The 14563-nt window shown below is 50.3% G+C and overlaps 1 protein-coding gene across 3 annotated transcripts in view; it reads left to right on the forward strand.

Annotated features, from left to right (window-relative positions):
* Positions 1-14563, forward strand: part of FRY (FRY microtubule binding protein) — a 526666-nt gene that overhangs the window by 37374 nt on the left and 474729 nt on the right. Inside the window, exon 1 of one of the 3 annotated variants that reach the window (XM_056561878.1) lies at positions 8830-8866. The exons of the other annotated variants lie outside the window; for them this stretch is intronic. The gene's annotated coding sequence lies outside the window, so the exon portion shown is untranslated. Of the gene's footprint in view, positions 1-8829; positions 8867-14563 lie in introns of those variants that run through there. 3 annotated transcript variants of the gene reach the window in all.

Below are 14563 nucleotides of genomic sequence, written 5' to 3' on the forward strand. Positions count from 1 at the left end.
GTTTCCAAGAACACTTGGTCCCTCAAGTTACAATATTAATTGGTTCTGGGACGACCATTGTATGTTGAATCCATTGTATGTTGAATCCATTGTATGTTCCATAACTCTATGGAAAACTGGTAATTGGTTCTAAAGGCACCAAAATGTCATCCAAAAATAGGAAAAAGTGAGAATTAAAGAAAAATAAGTAGATAACTAATATAGATAAAGCAAATCCTTACATATAAAAGTAATCAAGAGCTGCTGGGAGCTGTAAATCACTGTCTATGTCAGTGTTTCCCAAGCAGGGAGCCTCCAGCTGTTGCAAAACTACAACTCCCAGCATGCCCGGACAGCCAAAGGCTGTCCGGGCATGCTGGGAGTTGTAGTTTTGCAACAGATGGGGGTACCCTGCTTGGGAAAACATTGGTCTATTTAGAGCACAGGAGCTTCTTTGGGGTCCTGTACAGTACACAAAGTGTCCCAAAAAAGTAACATGGAGTCGCCCTCACCTGGTGTCCAAAGGAACAGCTAACCCTGGGACAGGTAAAGAGTAGTACGGAACATGTAATACCTCCCTGTATTGTAGGGGGCGCTACCAGACACCAGGCAGTGCATGCACTTCAGTAATACAGGTAAAGAGTAGTACAGAACATGTAATACCTCCCTGTACTGTAGGGGGCGCTACCAGACATCAGTCAGTGCATATGCTTCAGTAATACAGAGGTTTTACCAGTGAATGCCCATTCTGATTGGTCAGTTCTTCCGGCCATTGACAGGTATCACTGACCTGGACTGTCTGTACATTGTATGTTGAGTCTGGTTTCAACTTACAATGGTCCAGAATAGAGCATTGTATGTTGAAACTATTGTATGTTGAGGCCATTGTAAGTTGAGGCATCACTGTATAGCATAAGTGGCAGTCAGCTGTTCTTACGTACAACTATGACAGCTTCCATCTTGTTAATACTTACAAATAAGGCTAGGTTCACAGGTTTTTTTTATTTTATTTTTTTGAGCCAATCGGACCCTGAAACGGGTCGGATGCAAAAGGCTACTACCGGGTCATGAAGGACCCCATTCACTTGCATGGGGTCCGTCAGTGACCTGGTAATTTTACAGGATTTTAGCAGAGAAAAAAAGAGAGCTTGTATCATTTTTTTCTCCACTAAACTTCCATCCCTCTAGCCGGATTGCCGACGGAACTCCGAATAGCGGAGTCCGACGGCAATGTGAGCAAGGCCTAAGTAAGATATTCACCTACTTTGTTAGGTGGATAGATATCTTAGATGGGTAGAGATCTGGAGGAAAGAGGATACTTGAAAAAAGGGATAGCAGTAGAGTTGGGGAGAAAGTTACTGGACTAGAGGAGGATACTGAGGTGAAGAAGAAATACTGGTGTAGGATGACACTGCAGGAGGGAGACATAATAACATAATTACCTAGTTTGTAAGGTTGAAAAAAGACAAGAGTCCATCAAGTTCAATCTAAAACCCTAAGGTGTTGATCCAGAGAAAGGTAAAAAAAAGAAAAGATGAGGCTGATGCCAATTGCCCCATGACAGTGAAAAAATTCCTTCCCGACCCCAATATGGCATCAGAATAAATAACTGGTTTAATGTTCTGTCCACATAAATCTAGTATCCATAACCTGTAATATTATATTTTTCAGAATAACATCCAGGCCCCCCCTTGAACTTGTTTATTGAGTCAGACATCACAACATCATGTGGCAGAGAGATCCATAGTCTCACTGCTCTTACTGTAAAGAATCCCGTCTGTACTGATAGTGAAACCTTCTTTTTCTGTAGAACGATCATATCTAAACAGGAGGAGGAGTTAGGGTACAGTGATATTGGGGGATGAGAAGGTAGAAATATTATTATATGGGGATGGGGGGAGGTTTTACCCTAGGGGTAGGTGATACTTTGGAGGAGGCAGGGCCGTTTAAAGGAATATTGGGGCCCCAAGCAAAATAGACATGGAGGTCCCCCCCTTGGTTACAAGTGAGGGGCACATGTCAGGGGGGCATTATGTATGAGGGACACATGACAGGGGGGCATTATAAGTCAGGGGCACATGTCAGGGGGGCATTATATGGGCACATGACATGGGGGCCCTGTCATGTGCCCCTAACATATAATGCCCCCCTGACATGTGCCCCTCATATACAATACCCCCTGTCCTGTGCCCCTCACATATAATGCCCCCCCCCCCATTTTAATAATTCCCCTGTACCATAGTGCCTGAGCAGCTCTCACCTTTCTCTCACGCTGCTACGTTCTTGCAGTGTGAGCCGCGGGACGTGATCACCGGGCGTCAGTGCGATGGTGTGACGTTTTCGCGCCAGCCTGTCGTGGATGGCATCCCCGCAGCTCACACTGCGTGAATGGAGCAACGTATGAGAAAGGTGAGAGAATGGTGGAGCGGGACCGCTGACAGCTCCTGCTCAACCATGCTATAGGACAGGAGGGGCTTTAGTCTCTGCCTCACGTCCCGCTTTAGGCTCTCGCACTTCTGGCCCGGCCGGCCGACAGGGCGAGCTGCCGAACCGGGATAGGGGCAGGAGGACGGCCCGGCAGGACAAGCACCGGCTCTGCTCGGGGCCCCGGGACTGCTTGGGGCCCCAAGCAATTGGCTTGCCTGTCCTGTAGTGACGGGCCTGGGAGAGGATGGAGGGATGATAGAGCTAAGGGTCAATAGACTTGAGCAGAGCAGGTAGATGAGAAATGGGACAGAGCAGAGTGATACGATATTTTAGGAAAAGGGGTAGGTGTAATGGGGCGATTGAAAGAAAATGGCTTTAAAAGTAGACAAGTCCTTTATTTTGTGTCCTTCTATGGTGGTTGTGTAGGGTGCCCAAATAATCTTGCATAGAGTACCATCTAACTCAAGAATGATCTTTGCTATCTGTTGGCCAACCCTGTATTAGACATAGCAGTTTAGTCATGAGGTGGACATTTATATTTACTTCTTGTATGTAATTTTTGGAAGGACTTTTTATTCAGTTTTGGATACTGTTCGACAGACACAAACAAATCGTATTCTGCCAGAACTCACAGTTATATTTCCATGACACAGAATATCATCTCTCTTCTGTTCTCTTTCTCAGTGGCGTACCAAGGGGGGGCTGGGGGATAGCCCTCCCCGGGTGCCACTCTCAAGGGGGGTGCCAGGGGCGGACTGACCCGCCGCCGCCGCTGCTGAGGTCCGGGACACTCGTCCCAGATCCCCAGCAGACAGCGCTACACGTGACCTCTGCCCCAACGCAGCACGCAGTACAGGCGCCGGTGATGTCACTCATCCGGCGCCTGTACTTTGGAGGGGAGAAGACACGGGCCCTGCAGCTGAGGAGATCGCTGCGTGGGATATCAGGTGAGCATCCCTTTTTTTTTTTTTTTTTGCTCTGCATATACATACAGGGAATGGGAAGAGAGGGAGGGGGGTGCTCTGCATTTACCTATAGGGAAGGAGGGGAGAGGGGTGGGGTGCTCTGCATTTACCTATAGGGAAGGGGAGGAGAGGGTGGGGGTGCTCTGCATTTACCTATAGGGAAGGGGGGGAGAGGGAGGGGGGTCCTCTGCATTTACCTATAGGGAAGGGGGGGAGGGGGTGCTCTGCATTTACCTATAGGGAAGGGGGGGGGGAGAGGGGGGTGCTCTGCATTTACCTATAGGGAAGGGAGGAGAGGGGGGGTGCTCTACATCTACCTATAGGGAAGGGGGGGATAGGGGGGTGCTCTGCATTTACCTATAGGGAAGGGGGGAGAGGGGGGTGCTCTGCATTTACCTATAGGGAAGGGGGGGAGAGGGGGGGTGCTCTTCATTTACCTATAGGGAAGGGGGTGGGAGGATGCTCTGCATTTACCTATAGGGGAGAGGGGGGTGCTCTGCATTTACCTATAGGGAAGGGGGGAGGGGGGGTGCTCTGCATATACCTATAGGGAAGGGGGGGAGGGGGGTGCTCTGCATTTACCTATAGGGAAGGGGGGAGAGGGGGGGTGCTCTGCATTTACCTATAGGAGAGAGGGGGGGTGCTCTGCATTTACCTATAGGGAAGGGGGGAGGGGGGGTGCTCTGCATATACCTATAGGGAAGGGGGAGAGGGGGGGTGCTCTGCATATACCTAGGGCTGGGCGTTATGACCATATATGTGTATCACAGTATTTTTTTTACTTACGGTGGTTCCACGGTATATAAAGGTATCCCCCCCCCCTAAAATCATGTGACCCGCCCGCGGTGTTCGGCTTCCCCCCCCCCAAAATCATGTGACCCGCCAGCACTGTTCTGCTCCCCCCAATTAATGATCAGCCCAGCGGGGTACTACTCACATATGTCAAGCACTGCCCCCCTCCTCCTTGTTGGAGGCCGCCGGCGATGGAACTCACTGTACGCCAGTGGTCTCCAACCTGCGGACCTCCAGTTGTTCCAAAACTACAACTCCCAGCATGTCCGGACAGCCAACGGCTGTCCGGGCATCCTGAGAGTTGTAGTTTTACAACAGCTGGAGGTCCGCAGGTTTGAGACCACTGGCGTACAGTGAGTTCCATCGCCGGCGGCCTCCAACAAAGAGGAGGGGGGCAGTGCTTGACATATGACAGCCGTCAGCCTATCACCGGCCAAAGCGATGCCCCACCCCTGCCAGTGATAGGCTGAGCCCACTGTCATGTAAGAAGCCGGCCGAAGATAGGCTGATGGCTGTCTGGCGTTCCCGTCCCCAGCGTGCGGCCGACAAGTTTATTTTCTGTATCTTTTGCAGCCCGGGCGTAGGTATACAGCGTACAGCAGTGGTCTCAAACCTGCGGACCTCCAACTGTTGCAAAACTACAACTCCCAGCATGCCCGGACAGCCGTTGGCTGTCCGGGCATGCTGGGAGTTGTAGTTTTGCAACAACTGGAGGTCCGCAGGTTGGAGACCACTGGTGTACAGAGAGTTCCATCGCCGGCTGTCCGGGCATGCTGGGAGTTGTAGTTTTGCAACATCTGGAGGTCTGCAGGTTGGAGACCACTGGCGTACAGTATAGAGTTCCAGCGGTCGGCGGCCCCCAACAAAGAGGAGGAGTGCAGTGTTGACATATGTGAGTAGTACCCAGCTGGGCTGATCATTAATTGGGAGGGAGCAGAACAGTGCTGGCGGGTAACATAGGATCAGTTCCCCGATGTGGGGACAGCGCTGTGCTAGGCTGATAATACATTCCCGAGGGGGAGGGGCCCAACCGGTATTGCAGTATGGGGGAAAATTCATATCGTGCAGCCAAAAAATGTGGTATTCGGTATAAACCGGTATACCGCCCAGCCCTAGATATACCTATGGGAAAGAGGGGTGTTACGCCGAGCGCTCCGGGTTCCCGCTCCTCCCCGGAGTGCTCGCAGCGTTCTCCTGTTCGCAGCGCCCCGGTCAGACCCGCTGACCGGGAGCGCTGCGATAATGTCCCTAGCCGGGATGCGATCCGCGATGCTGGACGTGCCCACTCGCGATTCGCATCCCGGCCCGCTTACCAGACTCATTCCCCGTCTTTGCTGTCCCGGCGCGCGCGGCCCCGCTCCCTAGGGCGCGCGTGCGCCGGCTCTTTAAGATTTAAAGGGCCAGTGCACCAATGATTGGTGCCTGGCCCAATCAGTCTAATTAGCCTCCACCTGCTCCCTGCTTATATAACCTCACTTCCCCTTTACTTCCTAGCCGGATCTTGTTGCCTTTGTGCCAGAGAAAGCGTTACAGTGTTTGCCTTACCAGTGTACCTGACCTCTTGCTATTGCTATTGACTATGAACCTTGCCGCCTGCCCCGACCTTCTGCTACGTCTGACCTTGCCTCTGCCTAGTCCTTCTGTCCCACGCCTTCTCAGCAGTCAGCGAGGTTGAGCCGTTGCCGGTGGATACGACCTGGTTGCTACCGCCGCAGCAAGACCATCCCGCTTTGCGGCGGGCTCTGGTGAATACCTAGAACCGGTCCACCGACACGGTCCACGCCAATCCCTCGCTGACACAGAGGATCCACATCCAGCTAGCCGAATCATAACAGTAGATCCGGCCATGGATCCCGCTGAGGTGCCGCTGCCAAGTCTCGCTGACATATCCACGGTGGTCGCCCAGCAATCCTGACTGATCGCCCAACAAGGTCACCAGCTGTCGGACTTGACCGCCATGCTACAGTAACTTCAGTCACAGCTACAGCAACAACCATCTCCTCCGCCGGCTCCTGCACCTCCTCCACAGCGAGCGGCCGCTCCTAACCTCCGCTTGTCCCTGCCGGACAAATTTGATGGGGACTCTAGACTCTGCCGTGGTCTCCTGTCTGGGAAGGCCCTGTCATGGGCCACACCGCTCTGGGCACCTCTCTCACAGTATCCTTTGCAATCTACCCCTGTGCCTCCCGCCGAGGAGGCTATGCAAGTGGATCGGTCTCGCCTGACCCATGAGGAGAGGACTCGCCGCAGAGATAAAAATTTATGTCTGTACCGCGCTAGTACCGAACATTTGGTGGATTGCCCTATTCGTTCTCCACGTGTGGGAAACGCACGCACGCACCCAGCTCACGTGGGAGTGGCGTCTCTTGGTCTGAAGTCTGCTTCTCCACGTCTCACTATGCCCGTACAGATTTCTCCTTCTGCCAACTCCTCCTTCTCAGCTGTGGCCTTCTTGGACTCTGGTTCTGCGGGAAATTTTATTTTGGCCTCTTTTGTTAATAAGTTCAACATCCCTGTGACCCGTCTCGCCAAGCCGCTCTACATTTCCTCGGTCAACGGAGTAATATTGGACTGCACTGTGCGTTACTGCACAGAACCCCTGCTCATGAGCATTGGACTGCATCACGAAAAAATTGAACTTTTTGTTTTGCCCAACTGCACCTCTGAAGTCCTCCTCGGTCTGCCATGGCTCCAACGCCACTCTCCTACCCTTGACTGGACCACCGGGAAGATCAAGAGCTGGGGTGCTTCTTGCCACAAAAAATGCCTCACGTCTGCTCCCAGTCCCGTCAGTCAAACCTCAGTGTCTCCTCCTTTACTTGGTCTCCCCAAGGCCTATCAGGAATATGCTGTGTCTCCTCCTCATAGCCCCCGTCCTGGTAACACTCTGCCCCGTGCCAAGCTTCACCCTCTTCCCCCCCCTCCCCACTCCCACGCCTTCTGGTTTGCCCGCTGTTGATGAGGTTTCCCGGGACTTCTCCACCATCTGGAAAGAGACTCAAAAATCCCTCATACAGGCCTCATCCCGGATGAAGAAGCATGCCGACAAAAAAAGAACTCCTCCTGTCTTTGTTCCTGGAGACAAAGTGTGGCTCTCCGCCAAGTATATCCGCTTCCGTGTCCCCAGTTATAAACTGGGATCACGTTTAAAATCAAGTGCCAAATCAATCCTGTGTCCTACACTGCTTCTTCCCCCTTCTCTCCGTATTCCTAACGCTTTTCATGTCTCTCTCCTTAAACTGCTTATCCTTAACCGCTTCTTAACCGCTTCTCTCCCAAGGTTGTTGCTCCTACTCCTTTCTCCGGGTCCTCAGATGTCTTCTCGGTTAAAGAAATTCTCGCGTCTAAGACGGTCAGAGGTAAAAAAAAAATTCTTGTAGATTGGGAGAATTGCGGCCCTGAGGAGAGGTCATGGGAACCCGAGGATAACATTCTCGACAAGGACCTAATTCACAAATTTTCAGGTTCTAAAAAGAGGGGGAGACCCAAGGGGGGGGGGGGGGGGTACTGTTACGCCGAGCGCTCCGGGTTCCCGCTCCTCCCCGGAACGCTCGCAGCGTTCTCCTGTTCGCAGCGCCCCGGTCAGACCCGCTGACCGGGAGCGCTGCGATAATGTCCCTAGCTGGGATGCGATCCGTGATGCGGGTCGCGCCCGCTCGCGATTCGCATCCCGGCCCGCTTACCAGACTCGTTCCCCGTCTTTGCTGTCCCGGCGCGCGCGGTCGGCTCTTTAGGGCGCGCGAGCGCCGGCTCTTTAACATTTAAAGGGCCAGTGCACCAATGATTGGTGCCTGGCCCAATCAGTCTAATTAGCCTCCACCTGCTCCCTGCTTATATAACCTCACTTCCCCTTCACTTCCTTGCCGGATCTTGTTGCCTTTGTGCCAGAGAAAGCGTTACAGTGTTTGCCTTACCAGTGTACCTGACCTCTTGCTATTGCTATTGACTACGAACCTTGCCGCCTGCCCCGACCTTCTGCTACGTCTGACCTTGCCTCTGCCTAGTCCTTCTGTCCCACGCCTTCTCAGCAGTCAGCGAGGTTGAGCCGTTGCCGGTGGATACGACCTGGTTGCTACCGCCGCAGCAAGACCATCCCGCTTTGCGGCGGGCTCTGGTGAATACCAGTAGCAACCTAGAACCGGTCCACCGACACGGTCCACGCCAATCCCTCGCTGACACAGAGGATCCACATCCAGGTAGCCGAATCATAACAAGGGGGGGATGTAGCTCTGCATATACCTATGGTAAAGAGGGGGGGGTGTAGCTCTGCATATACCTATGGGGAAGAGGGGGGGTTTAGCTCTGCATATACCTATGGGAAAGAGGGGGGGTGTAACTCTGCATATACCTATGGGAAAGAGGGGGGTGTAGCGTAGCTCTGCATATACCTATGGGAAAGAGGGGGGTGTAACTCTGCATATACCTATGGGAAAGAGGGGGGGGTGTAACTCTGCATATACCTATGGAAAAGAGGGGGTTACCTGGCTACCTACCTGCCCTTTTACTGTGCAGGACACCAAGGAGGGCATTATTACAGTTTGTGGGCCTATAGATGGGAAGATTGTGTAGAGGAGGGGAGGGCACTGAATATATGCAGAGTCTGACATGTTTTTTTCTGCAGATGTTAAGAGATCCACATGGCGGTCTTATCCGGACGGAGAAGAAAAGGAAAGAGGACGCCGCTGATCAGAAAAGACGTAATTGTGAGTCCCAAAATGTAACTGTAATCACTTATATGGTGTACACATTGTGTGTACAGCTGTTATCTACCACCATATGGTCCTGTAGATAATCACTTATATTGTATACAGATTCTTTATAGTATACTGGTCTGTATATAGTGGTTTTATACAGTATGGCGGTATTATCCAGTTATTGTGTGATGGTATATATTTACTCCTTGTATACCAGTATTATTGGTCATGGAAATTTACCTACGTTAAAGTGTTTCTTACATATATAAATTTTAGTTTATTGTGTGTGAGATTTGGGTGGAATAGGAGCGTGGCAGAAGATTGACGAGCTGCAGAGACTAGCAGGGGCCCTTGCCTTTTTTTGGTCCGGGGGGCCCCGAGTGTTGTCAGTCTGTCCCTGGGGGGGGGGAGGGAGGGGGTGTAATTAAGGGGGTGCGCGTGTGTGTGTGGGGGGGCAAACAATGGGTCCGCCCCGGGTGCCAATTGCTCTAGGTACGCCACTGCTCTTTCTATCTATGTTGTGATATTCTCTTAGATAAGTCTTTCCTAACCAGCGTGCCTCCAACTGTTGCAAAACGACAACTCCCAGCATGCTCGGACAGCCAACGGCTGTCCGGGCATGCTGGGAGTTGTAGTTTTGCAACAGTTGGAAGCACCCTGGTTAAGGAACACTGACAGATTATATATATACCGTATTTATCGGGGTATACCACGCACCGGCCTATAACACGCACCCTCATTTTACCAAGGATATTTGGGTAAAAAAAGTTTTTTACCCAAATATCCATGATAACATGAGGGTGCGTGTGTGCGCGTGTATACCCCGATATACCCCCAGGAAAGGCAGGGGGAGAGAGGCCGTCGCTGCCCGCTTCTCTCCCCCTGCCTTTCCTGGGGTCTAGAGCGCTGCTGTCGGCCCTTTTCACTCCCTGGTTACCGGCGCCGCTGCCCGTTCTGTCCCCCTGACTATCGGTGCCGGCGCCGATAGCCAGGGGGAGAGAAGCGGCGCCGACAGCCAGGGGGAGAGAAGGGGCAGCGGCACCCATTGCCAGCGCCGCTGCCCCGTTGCCTCCCCCCATCCCCGGTGGCATAATTACCTGAGTCCGGTCCGCGCTGCTCCAGGCCTCCGGCGTGCGTCCCCAGCGTCGTTGCTATGCACGGCGCGGCGCTCTGACGTCATGCGCCGCGCCGTTCAGCGCATAGCAATGACGCCGGGGACGCACGACGGAGGCCTGGAGCAGCGCGGACCGGACTCAGGTAATTATGCCACCGGGGATGGGGGGAGGCAACGGGGCAGCGGCGCCGGCAATGGGTGCCGCTGCCCCTTCTCTCCCCCTGGCTGTCGGCGCCGCTTCTCTCCCCCTGGCTATCGGCGCCGGCACCGATAGTCAGGGGGAAAGAACGGGCAGCGGCGCCGATAACCAGGGGGTGAGAAGGGCCGGCAGCAGCGCTCTAGACCCCAGGAAAGGCAGGGGGAGAGAAGCGGGCAGCGACGGCCTCTCTCCCCCTGCCTTTCCTGGGGCGGTATCGGCGTATAACACGCACACAGACTTTAGGCTAAAAATTTTAGCCTAAAAAGTGCGTGTTATACGCCGATAAATACGGTATATATATATATATATATATATAATCTTATACAAAAAGAAGGCTGCAGCAGCACTCTTGGTCAAAAAATGGAGGCTCTTAGCTCACTCTTTACTTATATACTTATGTATACTTTTTTATACTTGTATACTTATGTATACTTTGTATTTGCTACAGCGATGTGTGCCCGTGTATTAGGTAGTTGTGCTGGCTATTTTTCTGTGTGTTTTTTTTTTTTTTATATATATATAAATATATATCTATGGAGATCAAAAAAAAAAATTTGCAGCACGACTTAGCCAATCCAATTAATTTTTTTTATGGTTATCTACAAGGGCACCGGCACCCAGCACCCTTGTAGATAACCATAAAAAAAAAATGGCGCAGCACTCAATTATCCAAAATAAAGTGCAAATTTATTCACTTATGTCAGAGGAATAAATATTTATTTTTTCTAAATTTTTATATATTGATCTTCATTGTTTCTTTTTTCTTGTAAACGGAACTCTGTACAGGACTGCAACGTAGAAAGAGCTCGCAGATAAATGTTTTTCGACTAACAGATAGCCGCCCCTATTCTCCTGTCATTTCATTGTAGAGAAGCAGGCCTGTGGAAGAGTCTTTGTCCCACTGGCATTTGTTGCACACAGATGGTCCAGATTCATTTGCTCTCGCTCTGGTTTTGTGGCGTATCAAGTAGCGCGCTGTGAATCCAGTCTGCACGGAGGGTGTGCTGCCGCTCCTGAATCTGATTGCTTTTTAAGTCTTTAGCATAATCATTTCAATGCAAATGTCCAGGGAGGATTCCATTCTCTGTGATCTAGTCATGAAGGCGACAACAGTCAAAAATTAATCTCTTCCTTTTTTGCCTTGTGCAATTTTAATAGATTTCAAAATAATAATAATTATTATTATTATCATCATTATTGTTACCGTATTTATCGGGGTATACCACGCACCGGCCTATAACACGCACCCTCATTTTACCAAGGATATTTGGGTAAAAAAAGTTTTTTACCCAAATATCCATGATAAAATGAGGGTGCGTGTGTGCGCGTGTATACCCCGATATACCCCCAGGAAAGGCAGGGGGAGAGAGGCCGTCGCTGCCCGCTTCTCTCCCCCTGCCTTTCCTGGGGTCTAGAGCCCTGCTGCCGGCCCTTCTCACCCCCTGGTTATCGGCGCCGCTGCCCGTTCTGTCCCCCTGACTATCGGTGCCGGCGCCGATAGCCGGGGGAGAGAAGCGGCGCCGACAGCCAGGGGGAGAGAAGGGGCAGCGGCACCCATTGCCGGCGCCGCTGCCCCGTTGCCTCCCCCCATCCCCGGTGGCATAATTACCTGAGTCGGGTCCGCGCTGCTCCAGGCCTCCGTCGTGCGTCCCCGGCGTCATTGCTATGCGCTGAACGGCGCGGCGCATGACGTCAGAGTGCCGCGCCGTGCATAGCAACGACGCTGGGGACGCACGACGGAGGCCTGGAGCAGCGCGGACCCGACTCAGGTAATTATGCCACCGGGGATGGGGGGAGGCAACGGGGCAGCGGCGCCGGCAATGGGTGCCGCTGCCCCTTCTCTCCCCCTGGCTGTCGGCGCCGCTTCTCTCCCCCTGGCTATCGGCGCCGGCACCGATAGTCAGGGGGACAGAACGGGCAGCGGCGCCGATAACCAGGGGGTGAAAAGGGCCGACAGCAGCGCTCTAGACCCCAGGAAAGGCAGGGGGAGAGAAGCGGGCAGCGACGGCCTCTCTCCCCCTGCCTTTCCTGGGGGTGTATCGGCGTATAACACGCACACAGACTTTAGGCTAAAAATTTTAGCCTAAAAAGTGCGTGTTATACGCCGATAAATACGGTATTTATTTATAATAATAATATATTTATTTATTAATTTTGTTATCACTTTTATTCTTGCAGTGCACCAAAATTGTTTGCATCATTATACATTCACTTTATTAGATGTTTTGTGGTTCCGTTTCAAGAAAGGTTTTGGTTGCAGCCTTGAGAGGTAGCCATCACAGCAAGGGCAAATTGTACCGGGTGGGCCATTTATATGGATACACCTTAATAAAATGGGAATGGTTGGTGATATTAACTTCCTGTTTGTGGCACATTAGTATATGTGAGGGGGGAAACTTTTCAAGATGGGTGGTGAACATGGCGGCCATTTTGAAGTCGGCCATTTTGAATACAACTTTTGTTTTTTCAATAGGAAGAGGGTCATGTGACACATCAGACTTATTGGGTATTGCACAAGAAAAACAATGATGTGCTTGGTTTTAACGTAACTTTATTCTTTCATGAGTTATTTACAAGTTTCTGACCACTTATAAAATGTGTTCAATGTGCTGCCCGTTGTGTTGGATTGTCAATGCAACCCTCTTCTCCCACTCTTCACACACTGATAGCAACACCGCTAGAGGCCCCCTGGTTGGACAAGACATTCGGCTTTTGTGAAACTACAACTCCCAGCATGTCCTGACAGCCATAGGCTGTGAGTTGTAGCATTTCAACAGCTGGAGAACCATAGTGTTTCCTAACCAGGGTGCCACCAGCGGTTGCAAAACTACATCTTCCAGCATGTCCGGACAGCCTTTGGCTGGGGGTTGTAGTTTTGCAACAGCTAGAGGCTCCCTGGTTTGGAAACACATTAAGCTATTTATATATTTTTTTATAACATAGATTGATAGATACTGTAGATAGATAGATAGATATAATTTATCATTATTATTTATTTTATTAAAAATCATTAATTTTTTTTTTTTAAGGATCTGACTTAGGCCGAGCAGCACACCAGAGCTGATATTTACGAAGGTTGGAGAAACAGCATTTACTTGTCTCTTACATGCAGTCAATTGGCTTTGGGCATGCTGGGAATTGTAGTTTTGCATCCACATCGAAGGTTACACTTACTAAGGTTGGAAGTCATCTAGAGAGGGAAAACTGAAGTTCACCTGTCTCCTATACGCAGTCATGGCAGCTTTATAACAGATGACAATGAATTAGCTTTGTAGATGACACTGAGGCCTATGACTCAAGCTCCAGCTTCCTTGATGTATCTTTAATAATTAATTCATAATTGTTTCCTTGCTAAGTACAGCTTAAAACAGCCATCTGTCCTTATTCCAGACATCTGACATGCCATAGAGGGATGATCACTGGGGGCCTTGAGTAGTGACCTCTGTGATCACCAGATTGACAAGACCCTATTTGCACTTTTAGCATGGATATAATAGCACACATGGATTTTACAGGATTTTCTGATTTAATTTAAATAAACCTTAATTGTTAAAGAAATTTACATTTCTACAGGTTTCTGATATACAAAAAATTGTAATACAGCTTATCAGCGAAAAATGCGTTTTTCCTTCCTTAAGCTAAGTTTCCAATTGATTTTTTTTTTGTGTGTGTGTGTGTGTGGAAAAACCGCCAGTGCAATTTCCTGCGTCTGAGGTTTTTTCTGGCGTTTTTGCATTTGAGTGGAAATTGCATTTTGTATTTGAAAATGTATTTAACAAAATTTTTATTTCTTAGAACAACATTTTAATAAATTTTTAATAAAGTGTGTGTGTTTCACTTTTTTTTCTCTATTTTTTTAATAGACAGACTGTTCCATGATGGGAGTAGTAGTACCTGTACTAATAGACAGATCTCCCCTGGTGTCACTCCTGACACTCGATGCAATTGTCCTATCTATTGCAGAGATGCGGAGCGGCTCTATACAGCGCTCGCATCTCTGCTCTGTACTCCGTGTCTATATACGGCCAGTGATGTGAATAGAAATTCACATCACTCATTCATATTTTTCGCCCAGAGTGGGGATGGTTGCAGCCAATCAGTGATGTTCTATTCATATCACTGGCCGGCCGGAGTATAGTATAGAGATGCGATTGCTGTAGAGAGCCACTCTGCATCTCTGCAATAGATAGGACGATCGCATCAGGTGTCAGGAGTGACACCCGCTGTGATCTGTCATTAACTGCAAGTACTACTACTCCCAACATGGAGCACACTCTGCTCCATGCTGGGAGCTGTAGTACCTGCATTAAAGGAAAGATCACAGTGAGTGCAACACCTGTTGCCATCTGTCTATTAATGCAGGTACTAAAGCTGCCAGCATTGAGCAGAATGT

The sequence above is a fragment of the Hyla sarda genome, chromosome 2 (genome assembly GCF_029499605.1).
Source record: "Hyla sarda isolate aHylSar1 chromosome 2, aHylSar1.hap1, whole genome shotgun sequence".
In the NCBI taxonomy this organism is placed as follows: domain Eukaryota; kingdom Metazoa; phylum Chordata; class Amphibia; order Anura; family Hylidae; genus Hyla; species Hyla sarda.